The sequence below is a fragment of the Scyliorhinus canicula genome, chromosome 17 (assembly GCF_902713615.1).
Source record: "Scyliorhinus canicula chromosome 17, sScyCan1.1, whole genome shotgun sequence".
Lineage (NCBI taxonomy): Eukaryota > Metazoa > Chordata > Chondrichthyes > Carcharhiniformes > Scyliorhinidae > Scyliorhinus > Scyliorhinus canicula.
Genome location: NC_052162.1, coordinates 41,041,260 through 41,063,494, shown reverse-complemented (window position 1 = coordinate 41,063,494; position 22,235 = coordinate 41,041,260). Strand labels below are relative to the sequence as shown.

The following is a 22,235-nucleotide window of genomic DNA, read 5'->3' as shown; positions in this document are numbered from 1 at the left end:
CTTTGCTTCCGCACATTGTGTGAAAGGACTAGAGAGTGTCTGTTCAGCCTAGCAGAGGAACTGTTGGTTTTTATCCAGGTAGGCAGTATGGGTGATATTTATAGGAGGACAGGCTTTACCTGAATGAGAAAGTTTCAAGGGTTACTAGGCGCTGCCCCAATGACTGCTTGTCACTAGGATATCAAGATTTTCTTTGATACAAGGGATGATGCACTATCAATTACGACGAGACGAGAGTAGAATGTAATCGAGGCTTTATTACACTGAGATGTGTGGCCTCCTACAGCAGCTGACGAAATGGCTGCTGTACGGAGAACCCACACATTTATACTCTGCCTACTGGGCAGAGCTAGCAGGCAGGGATCTACCCCGTACCTGTAGTACAGGGGCCTTACCGTAAAACCCATATATACAATATAATACATCAGTGGTGACTACCACAAGGGGCATATGTGATGGGATCAAAAAGGTAACGGGTTCATCAGCAAAATAATCTACTCAATTGAACACAAGGGAGGGGTGGTCATCACTGACTGCAATAAACAGTAGGAGAGATGGTGGAACACTGCCTTGAATTGTACTCCGGGGAAAAACACTGTAGAGACTCGAGACACCATAAAGACCCTGCCTGTCTGAGGCACTCAATCTCATTGAAATAATATCATGACTGATCCACCTCATCACAGTCTCTTTGCCTCTTTCTCAGCTAATCGCAAACCCACCAGAACCAGGAAGTAGGTTCATTGCGGTGGGTCAGAGCTGATCCATTAATAAAAAATAGTGCAAACCAATCGGACTACAGGCTATAAATTTAGTTTAGTAGATGTTAGAAGAAAATTATTACTCAAACGCAGTAAAGATTTGGAATAATGCAGCAGGGTGGATTGTAGAGCTTTGAAAGGTGTTTTGGTAAATAATTAGGAGTGGATTATTATGTACTGCTACAACTCAGGGCGTAATTCTCCACAAAGATTTCTAAGCGTGGTAGCGAGGGCAACTGCCGCCAGGTTCCCGGTGCGAGGACCGGCGAGGCCGGGAATGTTAGTTAACATTAATTGGTCCACTAATGAGACCCCACAGGCTTCCCGTCGCAAGTGAAGGCTCACTAGCCGATTTTGCAGACTGCGCTCCCAGCCCCCTGCTAATAAGGTCAAGCAGCACAGCCAACCCCACTCAGCTCGCAGCCATGGCTCCGAGAAGCCAGGCCTCACGATTTGGAGAACCGGAGCTGGGGAGGCTGCTAAATGCGATGGAGGCCAGGAGGGATGTCCTATTCTCCAGAGGGTCTCAGAGGGTGAACCAAGAGGCAGCCAGTGCCGCCTGGGATCAAGTGGCGGCAGCCGTGAACTCGGGAAGTGTGATCAGGAGGACTGGCCTCCAGTGTCGCAAGAAGGTCAACAACCAACACTGGGCAGCACAGGTGAGTGGACACCATCGCCAGCCCCCCACGAAGTTTTTCAGTCCCCCCCAGGCGAGCATCACCCTTCCAACCCTCCATGCAGCCCCTAACCTTCCCTTAACCCTCCTCTCCTTTCAACTCCCTCCAACCCTTTTTCCACACACACCCCTTCCCACCACTGTGAACCAAGTGTGCGGCTAACAATGCCCTCTCTGAGTTTCCGCAGGAGAAGCTCTCACACAATCGCTGGGAGGGGGCCAAGACTGGCGGAGGGATGGCCAATGTATGAATCCTCACCCTCTTTGAAGAACGGGTCCTGGCTGTGACTGGGGTTGCTGAAACAGAACGGTCACCAATCCGGAAGGTGGCGCATGCCGCAGATGGGAGGATCCACCAGCCTCCACCCAGACGTGAGTTGCTATTGCCTTACAGACTGACCCACCCCTCCCACTGACCACATGTCCATTCTCCCACAGGTCCTCCAGCTGACGGCGCCGGCCCATCCCGGGTGGCCCACTCACCTGGCTCCCATGAGATCACCTCGGAGGAGAGCTTCAAGGATGTCACGATCGACGCGTCACAACTGTCAGCGCCACACTCATCAGCACAGGGACAAGCACACTGTGGGAAACATTCGTGGCCAGGCTTCTGGAGCACAATCTGGTGAGCACCACACAGTTGCGGATGTACATCAGCTGGAGGCAGGAACATCCAGGCGAGACAGCAGTCAGAGGTCTGCTTGGATTCCAGGACACAGCTGGGTCCCAGCCAGATGGAACAAGTTTGCCCAGAGCTAATGGAGACAATAGGGAGCAGCCATGACATTCAGAAGGAAATGTCAGTGACACTACAGCAAGACAATAGCCGATTGGAGGAGTCTCAGAGGCTACGGGTGCATGAGATGTGTCCAGCAATGCCTGGCACCAAAGTCAACATTGCTAGGGTGGCGACTGCAGTGGAGAGCCTGGTGCACAACGTCGGCACCATTAGTGAAGGTGTCCACGGCGTCGCACAGTCGGTGCCGGCCATAGCTGAGGGCCTCTGCAGAATGTTCGACTTGCTGGGGGACATGACCCAGCAGGCTGACCTTGATCAGATTCCGCGGGACATGGCCCACTATCAGGTGGGAATGGCCGAGGTGCTGCGGAGCTTGTCCACGTCATAGGTGAGCATTGCTGAGGCGCTGCAGAGCATATCCCAGTCACTGAGGAGATGTGTCCCAGTCATTGAGGAGCATTGTCGAGGACATCGACACAATGGTGCAGACATCTCTCCAGGTATCTCCCCTCCCCACGCACACCACATGCAGGTGATGGGTGGGAGCAAACACTCAGCAGACAGGCAGTGGTCAGACTGGCATAGATTGAGAGCATTAGCGTCAATTCTCTGCGGGTTATCATCACGCCCTGTCCTCATCATAGACCCGCCAATGGTGCCGGCAAACCCCCAGTACCCGGAAGTGAAGTGAGACTGACCCTGGGAGGATGGAAATGGGGGTGGAGGGTGGGCAAGATACCAATGACAGGCCAGGCCACACCCTATGTGAAACGGGTGAGTATGAGGGCCTCTGGCTAGTCCTCTGGCTAGTCCTCTGGTTTATCCGCAGGCCCTGCTGGTCTGGCACCTCCTCATTTTCCTCCTTGTCCTCCTCCTCCTCCTAGGAGGTGGGCACATGTTCCTCATTCCAAACCTCCAGCACATCGCTCTGTTGCTTTTCCAGGACCTAGCAGACCACCACAAAGTGGCTGTCCCTCCAGGTGGTGTACTGCAGTGTTATCTGCCTGGGCAAACAGGGTATCCATGACCTGTCGGATGCATCTGTGGGCTATGGTTTGCAAGATGACACACAGGTCCCCGCCCGAGCCCTGGAGGTTCCCAAAGTTTAAAGGCTCAGAGCTGCGGTGACCTTGACGGCCACTTCCTCCAGGTAGTGCCAAGTCCATGAGGATATTGCACAGATGCCGCACCATCTCCTTGTTGAGGCAGAGCCTTCTGCGGCATGCACTGTCCATCATCTGTTCAAAGGACCAGCGACACCTGTACACCCTGGGCATCATGGGCCTCTCCCTCTGGGTCCCTCCCTGGCCTGATAGGCGGCCGGATCCTCAGGGTGTGGGACAGGTCCCTGCACATGGGCCGCTGTCTTGAGCATCTGAAGACACTGCTGCTGTCACCGTGTCCGGCATCTGGCTGCCTGGCCTAGCAGCAGCACCACTAGGGCCTGTTGTGCAGGCTCCAAAATACCATCCATACCGTTCAATATCTGTAAGGAATTGGGAGAGGGTGTTAGACTGAGAAACAGTGGGGCTTCCACCCCGGGACACTCCACTCCCCCATTGATCTCCCCGTCCCCCTTCTTGCATGCTTGGAATGCCTGCCCGTGCACTCACAGCCACACGGGCCCCCTCAATGGACTCCAGACCTTGTACCCAAGAGACCCGCACATAATGTCACCTGGACCGGGCGCTGGTCTTCTCCCTAGTGCACTCATCCACCCTCCAGCCTTGGACATGTCCCCGGAGCTGTGTCCAATCCCCTGGGTGTTCGGGTGTTGGCTGTTGCCTGTGTGATGTTGCCTCCCACAGTTTTCAGGCACAGTGCCTGTGCACCATGGTCTGATTGGGATGCAGGGTAATGACCCCGGCATTCTACAAGGTCCGCCCACTCATGGGAATCCACTTGGGTTGTGTGAAGTGCTCACTGAATTACGATTGCCAATTCCCGATTAGCATATATTTCATTTTCAACAAAAAAAGGAGAAACAAAAAGTTTATTCTGTGAATGCCAACAAAGCACAGGGCTGGAATTCCCCATCCCCCAGCCCTGTTTTCTGGCACGCACACCCCTACTGGTAGCGGGATTCTCCGGTCGCATAGCCGGCCAATGGGGTTACCATTGTGGGCCACCCCATGGCATCGGGAATCGTGTGGGTGTGGATGCACTGCCGGCGGGGCGAAGGATCCTGTCGACGGAGAATCCTACAGAAGGTCTTCAAACTAGGACTCACTGACCTCAGAGGGTCCGTGCAGGGCCTATTGTGAACCGTGACCAAAGTGCCTTGACAATTACGCATTCTATAATTACTCTGTGCCTGTTGATTAATCAACACATTAATTTGGTGCTTTGGGTATTCTAATTAAGATAATTTCCGCATCGTGTTCCTTTGAGTAATAAACAGTGTTTCTCAAAGGTTAAAATAAGGGACTGGGGAGAATATTATTGTTTGAAAGGGGTCCCTGGGAAATTGCCAATAGCTGCAGTGGGTCTGAGGAGTGTATTAACATGCACCAGGGAGTTCCAAACACTAGTTCCACATGTGTCGAGTTTCTTCAGGAGAATGTGAATATTTGTTCACCACATGGAAAAATCTGAAACCCACAGTCATGAAGTAAAGGCACAGCAAATAAACAGATAAATGATCTAAAATGAATCAAAAAATTATTTGCAGTCATACAAGATCCAAAAGATCCAAACAGGCAAAGTCTTTTAACACGGGATGTTTCTCTAGTGGTTTACAGGGTTAATGGCACTGACCAACAAGTCTTAGGATAGACCCTGTCTTTGCAGCTAGGTGGTCTTAGGCAGTGCAGTTGCTGGACAGATGCAATAGGAAACACAGCAGTCCTGGCTTCAGGAGGGAGGGTAGCCAGGTTTACTGCTCCTGCTTGCTTTCCTGTATTGACTATTCACAATTACAGGCATTGGCTATGGAGGAGAATAAGCTTCCCAGATCAGAAGGCCTACTGATACTCATTGTCATTGTTGACACATAAAGAAAGGACACTTGGGGTGCGGGAGACACTCAAGCTCACTTAGAGGTCGGGGCGCCCTTTCAAAATGGCGGCCCAATATCTGAAGAGCCAGTCTCACGGGCATGTTCAGCTCCCCACTGGTGAAAAGTGTGGCTAGACCAGGGAGAAACTCACCAAGGCCCAAAATAATGGGCGCAATCTTTCCAAAGGGAACAAGGTTCCCAAACGAGCGCGTAAGGCCATAGGCTTCTCAGCACTCTCATGCACCCCGGCCCGATTGCACGCAAGCAAACAAATGCCAGCTGGGCACCTTGGCAGTACCAGGCTGGCACCCAGGTGGCACCAGCATTGCCAGGGTACCACCCTGTCAAAAGGGCATGGAGCTGGGGGCTTCCGATCCATTTGGAGAGCCCCACAAGTCCCTTTTGTGGGGACCAGTACCAAATGGCATTCGCCCATGATCCCCAAGGCAAAGAGATTGAATCCCAAAACCTGAGGCACCTCAGGAATCAGCACATTAGATTGCCTCACTCTAGTATGCAGATTTGGCAAAAGGTGATCCCGCCTATTGTGGGCAGGATTCACATTGCAATGTTTCGCGCGATTGTGTTGCATCCTGCTATGCTTGCAAGCTGGGTAGATCCCGGGAGCAGTGTCTCCTGGCTTTCAACGGTGATGCTGCACTGCAGTGAACTGCTTTTCCAGCGTAGCATGGCCAGAGGGTCACGCCCAATGACTGAAGCGTGGGTGAATCCATGTCTGAACCTCACCCAAAACACAGATGGGAAACACCTTGCCAAACCCGCCTAAAATAATACTTAGTCATTTATTCGGAGAATGGCGCCCAAAGTCCCCTTCCTTTGGTTCAATTGAACTAAATATATTATTTTAAAATATATTACTTTCTACTTTAAAAGCTTCTAGAATAACAATTTGTGTCTGTGGAGTTTTTCATTAGATCCCGGGAAATTAATTTAAAAAAATTATGAGCCTCAGAATCGTGACGAAAGATCTGCCTAGTTGTACTTGATTCTTTTATTGGAATGCTATCACCAGCTTTCGAGCCTTGGTTTCGATATGTAAGAAGCCTAACGGATGTGTTAACCAAGAGACCTGGACATGTAAAAGCTGCATGCTTTGAACATCAAAGCAGTTCTTGGATCGTAATCCTGGGAGCATTACTCTGGGTCTCCGGTTAACTAGTCCTGTGATTATCATAGAATTTACAGTGCAGAAGGAGGCCATTCGGCCCATCAAGTCTGGACCGGCTCTTGGAAAGAGCACCCTACCCAAAGTCAACACCTCCACCCTATCCCCATAACCCAGTAACCCCACCCAACACTAAGGGCAATTTTGGACACTAAGGGCAATTTATCATGGCCAATCCACCTAACCTGCACATCTTTGGACTGTGGGAGGAAACCAGAGCACCCGGAGAAAACCCATGCACACACGGGGAGGATGTGTAGACTCTGCACAGACAGTGACCCGAGCCAGAATCGAACCTGGGACCCTGGAGCTCTGAAGCAATTGTGCTATCCACAATGCTACTGTGCTGCCCCAAGACAAGATTAGGGCAGCTCGGTGGCGCAGTGGTTAGCACTGCTGCCTCACGGCACCGCGAGTAACAGGTTTGATCCTGGCTCTGGGTCACTGTCACTGAGTTTGCACATTCGTCCCGTGTTTGTGTGGGTTTCGCCCCCACAACCCAAAAAGATGTGCTGGGTAGTTGGATTGGGCCTTAATTGGCAAAATTAATTGGACACTCTAAATTTATTTTTTAAAAACTAGTCCAGTGACAATGCCACTACGCCACCCCCTCCACTATCTATGGAAATAGGCATACACTCCTAAATTTGTTATCAGCTAACGATGTGAAATCTAATCTCCAGGGTGGATGTTGGGTGGGGGGGCAGACTCTAGCAAAAAATCAATGAAGTGCGGGGCACAGTCTAAGATAAGAATTGCTGAGTACTCAGTCACCATCACCAAAGGGAGGAGAACCCTGCCCAAAACAAAAAAAATCAAAATGGACATATGAAAAAAACGATAAGTCTCTATCAAAAAGTACCAAGGATCCACCCACCCACCACCCCCAATCTGAGTCATAAAAGAAGAAAAAGCGCTGGCCATCCCCGATGGTTTGGAATGATCCCATCCAGGTTCTAAAACACAATTCAGGCCCCCAACTAAAATAAGTTGGTGTGAGTCAAGGTTGGGGAGGGGGGGGCGGCACGGTGGCACAGTGGTTAGCATTGCTGCCTACGGCGCTGAGGACCCGGGTTCGAATCCCGGCCCTGGGTCACTGTCTGTGAGGAGTTTGCACATTCTCCCCGTGTCTGCGTGGGTTTCACCCCCACAACCCAAAGATGTGCAGGGTAGGTGGATTGGCCACGCTAAATTGCCCCTTAATTGGAAAAAATGAATTGGATATTCTAAATTTAAAAAAAAAAGGTTGGGGAGGGAGACCAGAGAGTTACTAAAATTTATATCATCTCAGTTAGGGGCATGAATGTTGACCATGATGACCGGAGTGTTGAACAGGGAACCACAAACAATAACATATCGACAATTGGGGTCAGATATAATCTTATCCCTGGCCCTGCCATTGAAAGCTGAATGAAAAACCTGCCCAACCCACTTCTTGTGCAGCCTGGTCTCATGCCCGACTCGTCAGTGGGTCTCCGGCAAGAAAACAATATTGGAGTTTAAGCTCTCGAGATGTTCTCGACCATTTTACTGCCATTGAAATCTCTAACGTTCCAGGTGACCAAAAGAATTGGAGGTCTCCCACCATCCCTTAATCCGGAGTCAGCAATTCCCCCCAAGATAGATCGACCAAGTGACATTGAAAAGATAAAACAAAAAGATCCACCCAAGATGGCCACCAAGCCAAGTCAGAAGACTGGACAAAGGAAAACCAACAGACACCATCAGCAAACTAACCCCACCCCCTTCCCCTCTCATAAAACACTATCACCATTGAATATAACCATGCCCAAAGCAAATAAAAACAAATAAAGCAAACAAGGCAAACAAAGACTTACCCAAAAACTAAAACCAACATTTAACAAAACCAAACAAAACAAAAACTCTACACATATTTTCCAAATAAAACTACCATAATGAGCTGCAGCAAACCCTCCAAATCCACTCCCGTTATCTAACTTCCCAGTTAGCAGGAGACTCCCAACTGGAAGAAGAGGAAAACAGATATAAAAAAATTTTAAATTCCGATACCCAATTTAACTTGCATGCCCCATGTGCGACTCAATGTCACGTTGAACACAAAGTTTCCTAGATCATGCAGCTTGGCTCTTAGCAATTTATTCATTTCAGCCATCGAAGTCAGACCAGACCCCAGCACGGCAATCCAGTCATTATGGTCCAACAAAGCTACTTCCATACTTTTAATCGTCACTTCAGGGACTTTGATGGTCTCACTAGTTTTTCCTGCAGCCACTCGAATGGAGGCCAAGGCCTCTTCAATTGATCTTTTAAGCTCCTTCGACACAATTTGTCCGTGCTTCTCAAATTCTTTCAGCAAGATATTAGTGAGAACCTCTGCCATTAATGGGGTGGATGGAGAGAAAGAACCCACTCTATCATCTTATTCCCTATTGAGCCCCGAGAGGCTTCAGACTCTGTCAGTGAGTTTTTTGCTTAAAGCGTTCATACCTTTGTTTTTTTCTGAACATCTCAGCAAAGAGAGAACTCTACCTGACAACTATCATAACCATCATATTGAAGGCAGGGCCATGTAAACCCAACATGTGTCAAGCCCACCAAGTCATCCCTGCCTCCCCAACAATTAAATGGGAGGTTAGAGAGCTGTTGGTCTGTTCACCCACACTTGAAGCTATTGAGGGAACTCCTCCCTCCACTGGGCCCATTGGAGGCACTGTGTTCTCAAGTTCATCCCCCCTGCCCTGTTGAACACACCCCCCCCCCACCCCCACCCCCACTCCTCTGGCCATGGCTTGCTAATCTGCCCCCAATAATGTGAACCGAGTCCCCAATCTACCTAGGCCCTTCAGCGTGCTGGTACTGCCTGTAGTCCAAACAGTGGCATTGCTCCAGGTGGACCTACTTGGATTACAGAGCTGCTCACGATCTGATTGGTCAGCAATGCTCTGAGTTGGGACTTCCTTCAGAAAGATGGGTAGAAGTCCTGCCTCCAAATACTTAGCGCCGCTCCCAGCTCAAATGGCTGTGGGTCAAATTTGAGATTGTTTTAAACATGAGAGGAGGGACTACGGTGCCCCCTTAAATGCAGCCCCGTGTATATGTTCCAATATTTGATTTGCTCTCATAAATATTTTTTACAAATATTTTGATAATTTGTGCTTTTCGTTTCCTAGTTGGCTGCCTGTGAGAATTCTAAAATGTGATAGGCTGCTTCTCACTGAAGTTCAACATTGGGAATTCCCATTAAACTGCATTGTGATCAGTTGCAAATAAGAGAGTTAAAGATCTCTCCACTGAGATTAGAACATAGAACATAGAACAGTACAGCACAGAACAGGCCCTTCGGCCCTCAATGTTGTGCCGAGCCATGATCACCCTACTCAAACCCACGTATCCACCCTATACCCGTAACCCAACAACTGGGTTGGGTTAACCTTACTTTTATTAGCACACTACGGGCAATTTAGCATGGCCAATCCACCTAACCCGCACATCTTTGGACTGTGGGAGGAAACCGGAGCACCCGGAGGAAACCCACGCACACAGGGGGAGGACGTGCAGACTCCACACAGACAGTGACCCAGCCGGGAATCGAACCTGGGACCCTGGAGCTGTGAAGCATTTATGCTAACCACCATGCTACCCTGCTGCCCTGAGATTGTTGGCTCTCTCAGCACAGCTTTCATTGATGTAAGTGGCAAACGCCCTTGCTTTGCCATTGACCACAAAACATGAGCCTTTGTCTACTCCAGGGATTAGTATACTAATAATACACAATGATATGACAAAATTGGATATCACACAATTTGACTGGGCACAGTTGACAAAGCAGGTTGGCACTCTTGTCAAACTGCTCATTACCCAGGTATCAAAGTTGCAAGACTCGATTTCACAACGCTGGGATATTGTTTTTCAGAGCGCCAAAGACATAGGAGTCAAGGCAGTAAATTCTGCAAAAGCCAGAGTACATATTTTTATAAAACAGCATATTAGAACTAAATGTTTAGCACTAAATGGACTAGATGAGTAACCGAGCTAATCACGAACAATTCAGCTCAAGGGGCTGAGATGAAATTCAGCCCAATGAAAATCTCCTTTCTCTAATGGTGGTAAGTGGTTTGATGGGAAATGAACTCCAGTACAGTTGATACATTCCTGTGTAGAATGGATATGGTTTACAACATAGAATTGTTCCAAATTTGGCAATCTCACGCGTTCAGATTTCTGGGTGCCACAATTTACCAAATTTCTTGATTTCCACCATCTGTAAACAAGTCATTCTCAAAATATGGTTTGTGTTCTATTTTTGAAACACCAGTTAACATGTTCATATAAATTCTCGGTCATGATATTTTTTAGCTCAGTTAGTAAAATATTGATTTTAAATAGCCCAGAAACAACATTATAGCTGTGCAGAGAAACACACAGAAGAAAGAACACAGAAAAATTAACGTGATGGGATCAATCCTATTGTGCCCAGCTTGAATTTTATGGCTGAAGGTTCTGGTCAAGTTTTAGCCAGGCTAGTCTATGCTTCAATTAGGAATCGAATTGGCAGGGTGTCATGGTGGCACAGTGGTTAGCACTGCTGTCTCACGACGCTGAGGACCCGGGTTTGATCCCGGCACCAGGTCACTGTCTGTGTGGAGTTTGAACATTCTCCCCATGTCTGCCTGGGTTCTACACCCCATAGCCGAAAGATGTGCAGGGTAGGGGGATTGTCCACACTAAATTGCCCCGTAATGAGGTACTCGAAATTTATTTTTAAAAAAGGAATCTAATTGACCTCCATCTTGCTAATGCTTTATATGTGGTATGAAGGGAACAGCTTAAAACTATCACAAATAATGAATAAGTCCAAAAATTAACTAATGGGACTAAAGGCTGACAAGTCCCTGGATCTAGAACAGAGAATTTTGGACCTGATAGTCTAGGGCAATGCTTCCCTAATATTTTCCCACTGTGACTCTATTTTAATGTTTGAAAATTAGAGCAACCCCAGACTGAGAGCGGGGGCCAGTTCTCGAGTTCGGGTGGCGATGGCGTGGTGGTACGTTTGTTGAGCCATAGGTTGGGGTGGGAGTAGGTTGTTGAGTGTGCACATGATTTTGTCCAGAATTTTTGGAAAACTCTGATGAGGTCTTGGATCTGGGAATTCTACACATATATGTAATGGAGCCTCAGGAATGTCCTGGCAGATTCTCCACTTGACAGTTACCATTGCTGCCTCTGAGCCCACAACCTCAAACGATCATCCCATGACCCCAACAGAGGTTGTGATTTATGGCTTGGGAGTCCCTATCCTGGATTTTAAAAGTAATGGCTGCAGAGGCAGTGGATTCATTGGTTGTAATCTTCCAAAGTTCCCTAGATTCTGGAAAGGGCCCATTAAATTGCAAACTGCATATTTAGTACACCTTTTCAAGAAAGGAAGAAAACAGAAAGCAGGATTTTATAGGCCTATTAGTCTATCACATGCCATTGTGAAATGCTGGATCTATTATTAGAAAAGTAGCTTCAGGACATTTAGAATACAATGAAGCAGAGTCAACATGATTTTATAAAAAGTAAACCGTCTGGCAAATTTATTACAGTGCTTTGGGGATGTAACAAGAAGGGTGGACACAAGGGAACAAGTAGATGTAGTGGGCGGGATTCTCTCAGCCCACGCCGGGCCTGAGAATCGCCGGGCCGGGCGTGAATCGAGGTTCCGCCGCCCACATGTGGTCTTACCCGGAGGAACCTCGGCTTGTATCCTTTCAGGGGCAGCCTGGTGGGGGGAGGGGGGTCCGACCCCAGGGGGTGCCTCCGTTGTGGCCTGGCCCATGATTGGGGCCTACCGATCGGCAGGCCGGCCTCTCCGGCTGGGGGCCTCTTTTGTGCTGCGCCGGCCCCTGTAGCCCTATGCCATGTTGCGTTGTGGCCTGCGCAGACAAGAAAGCCGGTGATAAGAAAGCACAGTGCGCATGCGCAGACCCACGGCACCCATTTGAGGCTGGTGTTGGCAGCTGGAGCAGCGTGGGTCGCTCTAGTGCCATGCTGGCCTACTGAGGGGCTCAGAATCGCTGCTCCTGGGGGCCTGTTGACGCCGTCGTAAAACGCCTCAGGATCAGAGAATCCCACCCACTGTATTTGGATTTCCAAAAAAATATTTGATAAGATGCCACAGAAAAGGTTACTGCACAACATTCAAGCTCTTGGTGTTGGGGGGTATTATATTAGCATGAATAGGGATTGGCTCACTACCAAGAAACAGAAAGTTGGGATACATGGGCCTTTTTCAGGTTGACAAACTGTAACCAGTGGGATGCCACAGGGATCCGTGCTGGGGTCTCAACCATTCACATGCTATAATAATGATTTTAGTATTTTTTTCCAGAAATTTAGAGTACCCAATTCTTTTTTTTCCCAATTAACGGGCAATTTAGCGTAGCCAATTCAACTACCCTGCACATCTTTGAGTTGTGGGGTTAACACTCACGCAGACACAAGGGCCGGGATTCTCCAAAACCCCAGCCAAGTGTTGACGCCATCGTAAACACCGGAATGGTGTACGCCGGCGTCAACGGGCCTCCTGGCCCAGTTATTCTCCAGATTTCAGGGGGCTAGAACTGCCGGAGTGCTGTGCACCGCCCCGCCACCTAAAGCCAGCCCTACATGGCCGGCGCAGGGCCGCACATGCGCGCGACGGACGGAGCGGATCCACGCATGCCCGTGATGGACAGCGCAGGTCCACACATGAACGCGATAGCCATCTCCACACCAGCGCATGCGCGTGGTTTCCTTCCCCGTGCCGGCCCCCGCGCAACATGGTGGAGCCCTACACGGGCCCGGTGCGGAGGAACATAGGCCCCTCCTGGAATGAGCGCGCCTGTCGATCGGTAGCCCCCGATCGCGGGGCCTGGCCACCGTTGAGGCCCCCCGGAGTTGGATCCCCCCCCCCCGCTTTCCCCCCCACCCCCCAACCAGGATGGCCCCCACAGCCCGAACGCCAAGGTCCCGCTGGGTGGGACCATATGTGAACCACACTGGCGGAACCCGGTGGGCACATATCCCATCGAGCGCGGAGAATCGCCACGGGGCCGCTTTCATTGATTTAGAAGGGAGTCAAGGCTTTCTGGGGCATTCACGAATGTAAAGTTATGTCAGGAACTTATCAAATGATGGAGCAAACTCAAAGGACCTACTCCTGCTCCTAGTTCTTATGAGTTGCCGCAGTGCATCTTGTAGCTGAGGCACACTGCAGTGCCAGTGGTAGAGGGAGTTAATGTTCAGGCGATGGTTAGGGTGTCAATCAAGCAGGCTGCTTTCTCCTGAAGCGCATCAAATTTCTTTTAGTGTTGTTGGAGCTGCACTCAGCAGTAAAATTCTCATCCTTGCATTCAAAACCCTCCTCACCCTCCTTTCCTACATTTGGAACCTGACTTATGCCTTATAGTGGACAGGCTTTGGGGAATCAGGAGCTTCAGGGTTTCCTGCTCATATACTCCACCACATTATTATCCAGACAGATGATATGGTGCCCTTATTGCCACTGCACCATGTATAAATGAATATAGTTTAATGTAGGATTCATGCATGCAAATGGCTTTCCAAATCTATTATTAAGTGTATAGTGATGCTGTCACTGTTGCAACAGAAGGAGTTCAGTTTCATTTAATTGCAGGGTTCCATGATTTTACAGAATAAATCTCAGTCCAAATGCAATGATATCATCTTCGTAATTTCCTAAACTAGACACACAATTGTTTTTCACTGTGTTAGTCTTTTTTGGTGGTTAGAGATAAAAAATCATTAGTATCATGCACAAAGATAGATTTCTCTCTTCTACCCCTGGGGCTAATTTCTTCACTTTTGGAATATTGGACAGCAATCCTGTTTGCATGGCAATTAACTAGCAGCATCTGGTGTGACCCTAATGTGGGCCATACACTCAGATGCATGCTAATTTAACACCCTGTCCCACTTGAATTAGCAACAACAAAAAAACAAATCAGGACTCTGGTTTGTGGACACTTTTTCATTCATTCATGAGATGTGGGTGTCGCTGGCAAGGTAAGCATTTATTGCCCACCTCTAACTGCCTTTGAGAAGATGGTGCTGAGGTGCCTTCTGAAACAGCTGCAAACTACCTTTAAATCCTTGTGTTGTTACACCCACACTGCTGTTATGGAGGGAGTACCAGGTTCTTAATAATCTCAATAATAATCTTTATCATTGTCACAAGTAGGCTTATATTAACACTGCAATGAAGTTACTGTGAAAATCCCCTAGTCGCCACACTCCGGCACCTGTTCAGGTACAAATTACCTAACAGCATGTCTTTTGGGACTTGTGGGAGGAAACCGGAGCACTCGGAGGAAACCCACGCAGACACGGAGAGAACATGCAGACTCCGCAAAGACAGTGACCGAAGCCATGAATCGAACCTTGGGCCTTGGTGCTGTGAAGCAACAGTGCTAACCACTGTGCTACCATGCCACCCCTTGACCTAGCAACAGTGAAATAACGACAATATACGTCTGTGTCTACAATGGACCAATGAATAGGAGCGGCATGGTGGCACAGTGGTTAGCACTGCTGCCTCACAGCGCCAGGTTCAATTCCTGCCTCGGGTGACTATCAGTGTGGAGTTTGAACTTCCTCCACGTGACTGTGTGGGTTTCCTCCGGGTGCTCCGGCTTCCTCCCGCAGTCCAAAGATGTGCAGGTTAGGGTGGATTGACCATGCTAAATTGCCCCTTAGTGTCTAAAAGGGTAGGTGGGGTTACTGGGTTCCAGGAACAGGGTGGAAACATGGATTTAAGCTTAAGTAGAGTGCTCTTTCCAATGGCTGGTGCAGACTTGATGGGCTGAATGGCCTCCTTCTGCACTGCAGATTCCATGATTCTATTATTCTAATTGTTCAACGCATTGGTAAATATTTTTTAAAGAGAAGTGCTAATGATGATTGATTTAATTCTGAAATGCATGAACAGCTACCATTGCTTATGATGAACTGTTAAGGTGAACTGAACCATCACTATGAGTGACTGATGGACTAGACAAACTCAAAATGGGGCAGAAATGCAGGATGCCCAGTCAAGATGTGCACAAGGTCCAGGGAACTGTGAAAAATGCATATGCAGAGAGGCACAGCAGAGCAGGAGAAAGAAAGACTGGATTTATCAGGTCAGGTCGTAAAGAAACAGGGTATAAGGAAGGGTGAATTTTCTAATGAAAGGTGCAGAGCTAGAAATCACAGATGAGCGATTATATATGTTCTGTTTGTTACTGCTATAAATCACTACCTGAACACTGTGTTGATCTCTGCTGTGCGAAATTGCTGCAACATTTGGTTGTTTGATCCAAATCCCTTGCATGGAATTAATCTAATAGGAACTTCATTTTGAGAAAGCCAATGGCAGTGGTCACGTACCCGGCCCTTCCAGGGAGTGGAATCTCTTCTGATTGATGAAAATGCCTGGCTGCTCTGATGACAGCACATGGGTGAGGTGTACAGACCCTGGACCTGCAGAAACCCCTCGTGCAAAGTAAAGCCATCAATCCTTTGCGTTTGACTGGCCTTTTTGATAGAATCATAGAATTTACAGGGCAAAAGTTTTGTGCCTCTGCTCTAGTCTGGGCCAACCCAGCAACATACAATACTCAGTCAATATCTTCTTACACTGCACAGAGGACCATTCAGCCTCTCTAGCACCAATCTGGTGCTCAGGGTACAGTGCTACTTAAATAATGCTTTTTTTTTTGTTAATTTTGTGCTGATTGGGGTGACATTTTAATGCTGGACGTTTTCATTTCAAGCACCGCATAACTCTATGTAGAATATACATTGGTAAATATTTTTTAAAGAGAAGTGCTAATGATCAGTCATATGCCTTGGAACCGGCCAAAGAGGTACCAATTGCAACACCAATTTTGATAGCACCTTTATTAGTCCCATTCAGGAATGCAACCCAAAACGCATTGCCACAACTGTCTGAACCGCCAAGTGCATGTCCAACAGGACTCTGCTCAGAGTGCCAGTTTTTAGTTGAATGAAAAAAAATCACCACCAACGTTCTTTTATGGCACTGATCTCCAGGGCAGTACTGCATGAGAGATTGCAGGGAAAGGATTAGCAGTAAGCACCAGGAATCATGGGGTTATTCCCTTCTGTTCAGTCGGTTACACGTTCAACTCGGGCAACTGAGAAATTGATCACTTTATCCAGGTCTCATTATTATCCCTTTTATGCATATCGTGTTCATTACCATAAAGATGGGCATTAAAGGATGTGGAGTAATGTAAGGATTGGGCTCATTAGCGATGTTCTCCATGATTGAATAGCCAACATTCACTGACTTGGCTCACACATGGTGGGTGACCTGCCAGCGCACAGCCAGTGTTGCATTGAGCGCCAGTCAGTGAGAGACAATGGACACGGACAATGTTCAGGATTTCAGAGAGCAACAAATCCAGCCTGACTTTTGTCTTACAATGCAGACGGATTTTATTCGTAAAGACTCTGACTTGCTTCTGCTATGCTAACGATTTACATGTTTTGCGGCTGAGATCCCCAGCTTCCCCCCAGCATTAAATAATTGTGCACGGTATCCTCAGGTAACCCAGGCTTGTCTCGCACTTTTTCCTTCGTCAATGTTAGATCTGCGCGATTACAGAGAGAGAGGCGAGGGGACCTTCATACCCGGAGAACATTGGTATTGAGCAGGGCTTGTCTCGATCCAAACGCAATTGCACAGCAGTATGTGTTGGCTTTCAACGCCGCTCAATTAAACTTTTAACCTCTCCGGTTGCCTGTACCATTTGGTGTGGAGCTCGGAGTCTGGGAGCTCTGCTTTGTCGCGCCCCTTGCTGCATCTCTGATCCTCTCCCTCCACTCCTCCCTCGCTGTCTGAATCATTGCCATGTCTTCCCAGGATCTGGTATTGGACCGTACCACTCCATTCACGTGATGTGATCCTGAATAAACTAAAGTAAAGTTGAAAAGCGGGGAGCAAGGGAGACGCCGGTAAGGATTCATCGCTGAATGTTTGATCAATCTGGAATAAATGCTGGGTCATTTTAACGCCGGCGCTGTGAGACTGCAGCAGCGGAGATCGCCTGTTCGCCACCACATTCCTCTTTCTAGCTGTTGCGGATCTTTCAAACACAGCAGCAGCTCAGGTAACGATTTTATCATTTGAAATGCAGCCTTGCGTCGTTCATGGTTTAATACGAAATTCTGGAACCGACAAGGCGGTGTTTATAATGTTTAAAAATGGAACGTTCTTATTTTCTGAAATGCAAAAAAAACCACTTATGTTTTAAAACCTGGTTATGTTGCAATTCACGATGTGCGAATCCGGCGTTAAAACATTTTAAAAATAGATTCCAGGTCGAATATGCCGAGCCTTCAGTAAATCCTTAGCAATCGCAGAGATCCTCCAATGCACATTCGGTGTTACCAGAATTAATAGCCTGAACGGTTTAATCAATTTATATTTCCTCAAATGTCTAATCTATTGTCCTAAAGAGGTTCAATTGCTTTACTTCCTACCGTACATTCATCACCCCTCATGTACACACACAAACATGCATTCCCCGTGGCTATTTAATCATGATGCAAAACTGCTGGACATATTTCCAAGTCTAAATTGGTTTGGTTAGGTTATTCTGCGCCTCATTCAAAAATAAATTAACCATTTTTCTGATGCAGTATTTAGATTTACAGAAGTTTTTTTTTTAAAGAATAAGATTCGGTAATGAAGAGGTTAACATGTAGCTAACTGAAATAATTGTGTGTGGGGGAAATGACTTATATTTGTCTCACTGGACAGTGGGTGTTGGCAAGGGTACAGAAATAAATGCAATACCATCTCAATTGTCCATCCTGCTAATCCGTTCTCCTGCTGCTAACAATGAGATTGGGCTATGCCAGCAAAAAGAAACTACCTGATTTAAACTGTGGATCAATATAACTATTTGTTAAACAGTGGCACGTAGGAAGTCTGAATATCAGTTTACATCAATAAAATTCCATTAAACTTTTATTACATTTGAAGAATTAACCCTATGAATTTAAGATTATTACAATACAATTTGCCATTTAAAAAAAAATAATGAAAAAATAATTACCTTCCCAACAAGCTTTCCCACCACCACCCCCTCCTCAAAAATGTCATTTGAGTAAATTAGTTTAAGTTCTATTCAGACCACGTTTCAAAGTTTTGAATAACTGTTTTTGATTCCAATTGGTTAAACAACTGAACAGCAATGTCTCTGGTGAGCTGATAGCCTGACATTCCAGAGTCACCAACAGCAGATTAATATTAACAGATATCAACGTTCAGAGGGAAAACATCAGAATAGAACTAAGCCATTTGCTTTGAGGTATATTATAATATTTTGGCATGTCTTCTTAGTTATCAATGTACCAATATATATATACATACAAAGACAATAAATAATAAGAGCAGAATTTTCTTTTAAATCAGTACCTCTAATTGTTCCTCATTAGAGCACATGCAGACTATTTTAATATAAGAAGTCCATGATTAAATTCTAAAATTGAATAGTTTCCTGTTCTCCCTGGATACGGCAGATTTCAAACAATTCCCTTCTTAAATCGATAATTATTGCAAAATAACTTCCAATGTCTCACAAATTACTGTTGCTGGCTGCAATGAAATTTAAACAAAGTACAAAGCTGGTGTTTAGACATGACTCAAGATTATTTCAGGGAGAAGGTAGCAGAAAGTAAATGCTACAAATGTTTCTCCGCTGTTCAAGTTTAATCCCTCCAAATTTAATTGTACAACAGCATATTATCAGAAGAAATGTTTTCTATTCTAGTGTGGTGACCACTTTTTGACCGAACACTGCTGAAATAGGGGGTCAGCATTTATTTAGAGAAAGGGACCTTATAGTATAAATAGTTCCTGTGCAATTGTAAGCCTGGCACATTTCTCAGGCATTTCTCACAATTTCAGAATTATTTTGTACATATTTGCAAGTTTCATATTTCCTCCAAGTTCTTGACTTGGCATGTATTTTTCTGCATAGCTTCTCAGTGATTATTTTTCCTAAAGATGGAGAGCACAACATAACTGATCCTTTTTTTAAAAACTCAGTATCGATATTGTTAATGGTTTTAGAAAGTAAATATACATGTTTAATAATTTAAAAACTTAATTTCAGTTATCCAATCAACATTAAACGCATCGAACAAAACTGATCATTTCTCTCATGAATTTTACAGAAATTTTCACCTGGGCTGATCAAGCTCAATTTTCGACAACTTGATTAAATCAGTCTGCCTAATGAGATCAGCTTTTTATTGCATCAGTGTGATATTTTTATTTCCTACATTCTCCGGCCCTGGGTCTTTTCTGATTGAAATGCTAAGTTGATGTCCCTTTTTTATATATGTACACACTGGAATTTGCTAGGCAGCTCATCTCATATTGGGTCAGTAAAAGCTGTCAGAGGCATGACGTCAGCATCTCTCTCATCTGTCTGCGATGAAATTCATCCTGGTTCCCAGGGTGAAAGGATAGCGTTCTACCACATTTCAGTTCAGTTCGCTACCAACATCTCACCCTGTTGCTGCACAATTACTAGCTAGGCAAATGGAAAAGATACTTAGATTTGAACCTTATAAATGACTTTTACCCCCACATTCACAGGTAATCTACTTACTCCATAGCATGGAACAAGATTCTTGATTGAGTGCCGTTAGAATTTAACAATATATTATGCAGGTAGCAATGCTTTTAAAATGTATCACTTTTCAGCTGCATATTTTGTCTAAGAAAAACGTTATTGATTTTATGTACATGCCAAAAACAGAATCAAATGTATATTTTAAATTGATTTTTTTCCCTTTCTAGGCTGACGCTTCAAGCATCACATTGGAAACTCCGCACTTTTCCCAACAACAGCCTCAAAACTATGTGTGGATCCAACTTAAGGACTACTTAAGACCGGTTTGAAAATAAGAGAAGAGACCTTTACTTTTGACAAAGCTGGTTTGTGACAATGGAAGGCCTCTTATGTTGACTATGTCATCTAGCACAAACACTTTCTAATCTCTCAATTTGTCTATGTTAATTTGTTAATATTAACCATAACCTGACACTCTGTTGATGGAGGCACATTGTTGAATCAATCCATTTGCAGAGGTTAATCCTAAAATCACGTTCATGTTTTATGAAGAACCCACATGTGAGGGATTTTGAACCTTTGTATTCAAAATGTATTCCAAATTTCATAAAGTTTCAATGCCTATGTTGTTGCCAAGCAACCAAAATGAAAACATTTCAAAATTTAACTCAACTAGTGATGGGGACCCAAAGCGTCTGGAGGAAAGTATCTCTTCCTTTGTGGCACTGGTTATCCTGCTGGCTTTAATAGTCACTTTGCTATCTACGTCTCTTGCGACTTTTCATTTCCATAAATGGAAACTGAAAAGCAAAAAAATACTGCGAGCCCAAGAAGAGTATGAAAAAGACCAAGGGAATTCCAAACTATGTGACTCCACTTGAATGATCCTGAAGCTCAGTTGTTGGAAAACCAGGAAGCATCTTTCAGCACCAGGAATATTTGAAGGCAGACTTGTCTGTTTATATAGACATGCTTCTGATTCTAACTCTTTTGAAAGCAAACCATTTAGTCTTAAGCTTGCCTGCATAGACATAGTATGGGTAAGATATTTTTACAAATGGAAGCAAGAAAACTGCGATTATCATATACATAAATACTGACAGTGGTAAGATAATAAAATATTTATTGCATTTACATTGTTTTGTTCTGCTTAAGCTGTAATGTTTGCATGAATGTAAGTTTATATTCCTTATTTATTTGATTCTACACTGGACCAGTCACCTGGGAGATCCACAAAGGAGCTTAACACATGTCAGCATTGTCATGATTCTATTTTTACAATTCAAATACTTGCAAACATCATATTAAAAGAATTGCCTAATATTACTGACACTTAAAAAAAAAGTTTTCCAGGAAATTTGCAGTCAATTGCTAATTGTGCTTCTTTGAAACTTATTTTCTATGAGAAAAGTTGCAATATAAAAATAATTTGTAAGTTCTGTTTTTTGCTCCAGTGCATTGTTTTCCTTATGTTCGCATGGGAGAAGAAGGAATATTAAAATTAACACATATAATAATATATGTATACATATATATATACACTAGAGTACTTTCGCACACTATATTGTTTATAAAGAAATATTATTGAATTGCTTTTTCCTCAATTATCTTAATAGTATTCTATTATAATTTTAATGAATATATGCTTCTTGCAAATGCAAAGTATTAGATAATATCTAATTTGAGGCAAGACATAACTTGTGTGGAAACTTCTCTTTATTGAAAGCTTAAGCAATAAGGTCAAATGATAATTTAAATGATGAAGGACCATGGTTTAGAATACCTGGGCTTCATTGGAATCTGCTTAACAGGTAAAATGGAAAATATGAATGTACTTACCCTTAATGAAAATTAAATTCATCTTACTATGTTCTCTGTGATTTTTTTTGTCAGGTGATGGTAAGTGTTTTAATTCAAGTATTTTTTAAAAAGTAATATTCAATATATATCTTTCTGGAGCAACTGCATAGAGCATAGTGCACAGGTGTGGTATACTATTTAATCTTAAATGTATTATATTTAAAATAAAATTATTGCACAGTTTTTAACTTTTAGTTTCTGGCTTTGCTATTTGTATGCTCCATTTCAAAGGCTAATAGATGGTATTTCACCACATATTCTCCAGTTGCAAACAAAAACAGAAAGTTAAGGGAATACACAGCACCCCCTGCAAATAGGACACCTTAGAAACTAAGCTGCAATCTGGATAGCCATGTATCCACAAATGGACTGCGGAAGGCCCCACCAAAAGGG

General features: G+C 45.3%; 1 long non-coding RNA gene across 3 annotated transcripts in view; it reads left to right on the top strand.

Moving 5' to 3' along the window:
* Positions 1-21,852, top strand: part of LOC119952345 — a 50,845-nt gene extending 28,993 nt beyond the window's left edge. For 2 of the 3 annotated variants that reach the window (XR_005457833.1, XR_005457834.1), the window contains exons 2-3: positions 17,258-17,504; positions 20,210-21,852. This is a non-coding gene — a long non-coding RNA (uncharacterized LOC119952345). Of the gene's footprint in view, positions 1-16,709; positions 17,505-20,209 lie in introns of those variants that run through there. The other variant, XR_005457832.1, reaches the window with a different exon arrangement.
* The last annotated feature ends 383 nt before the right edge of the window (positions 21,853-22,235 follow it).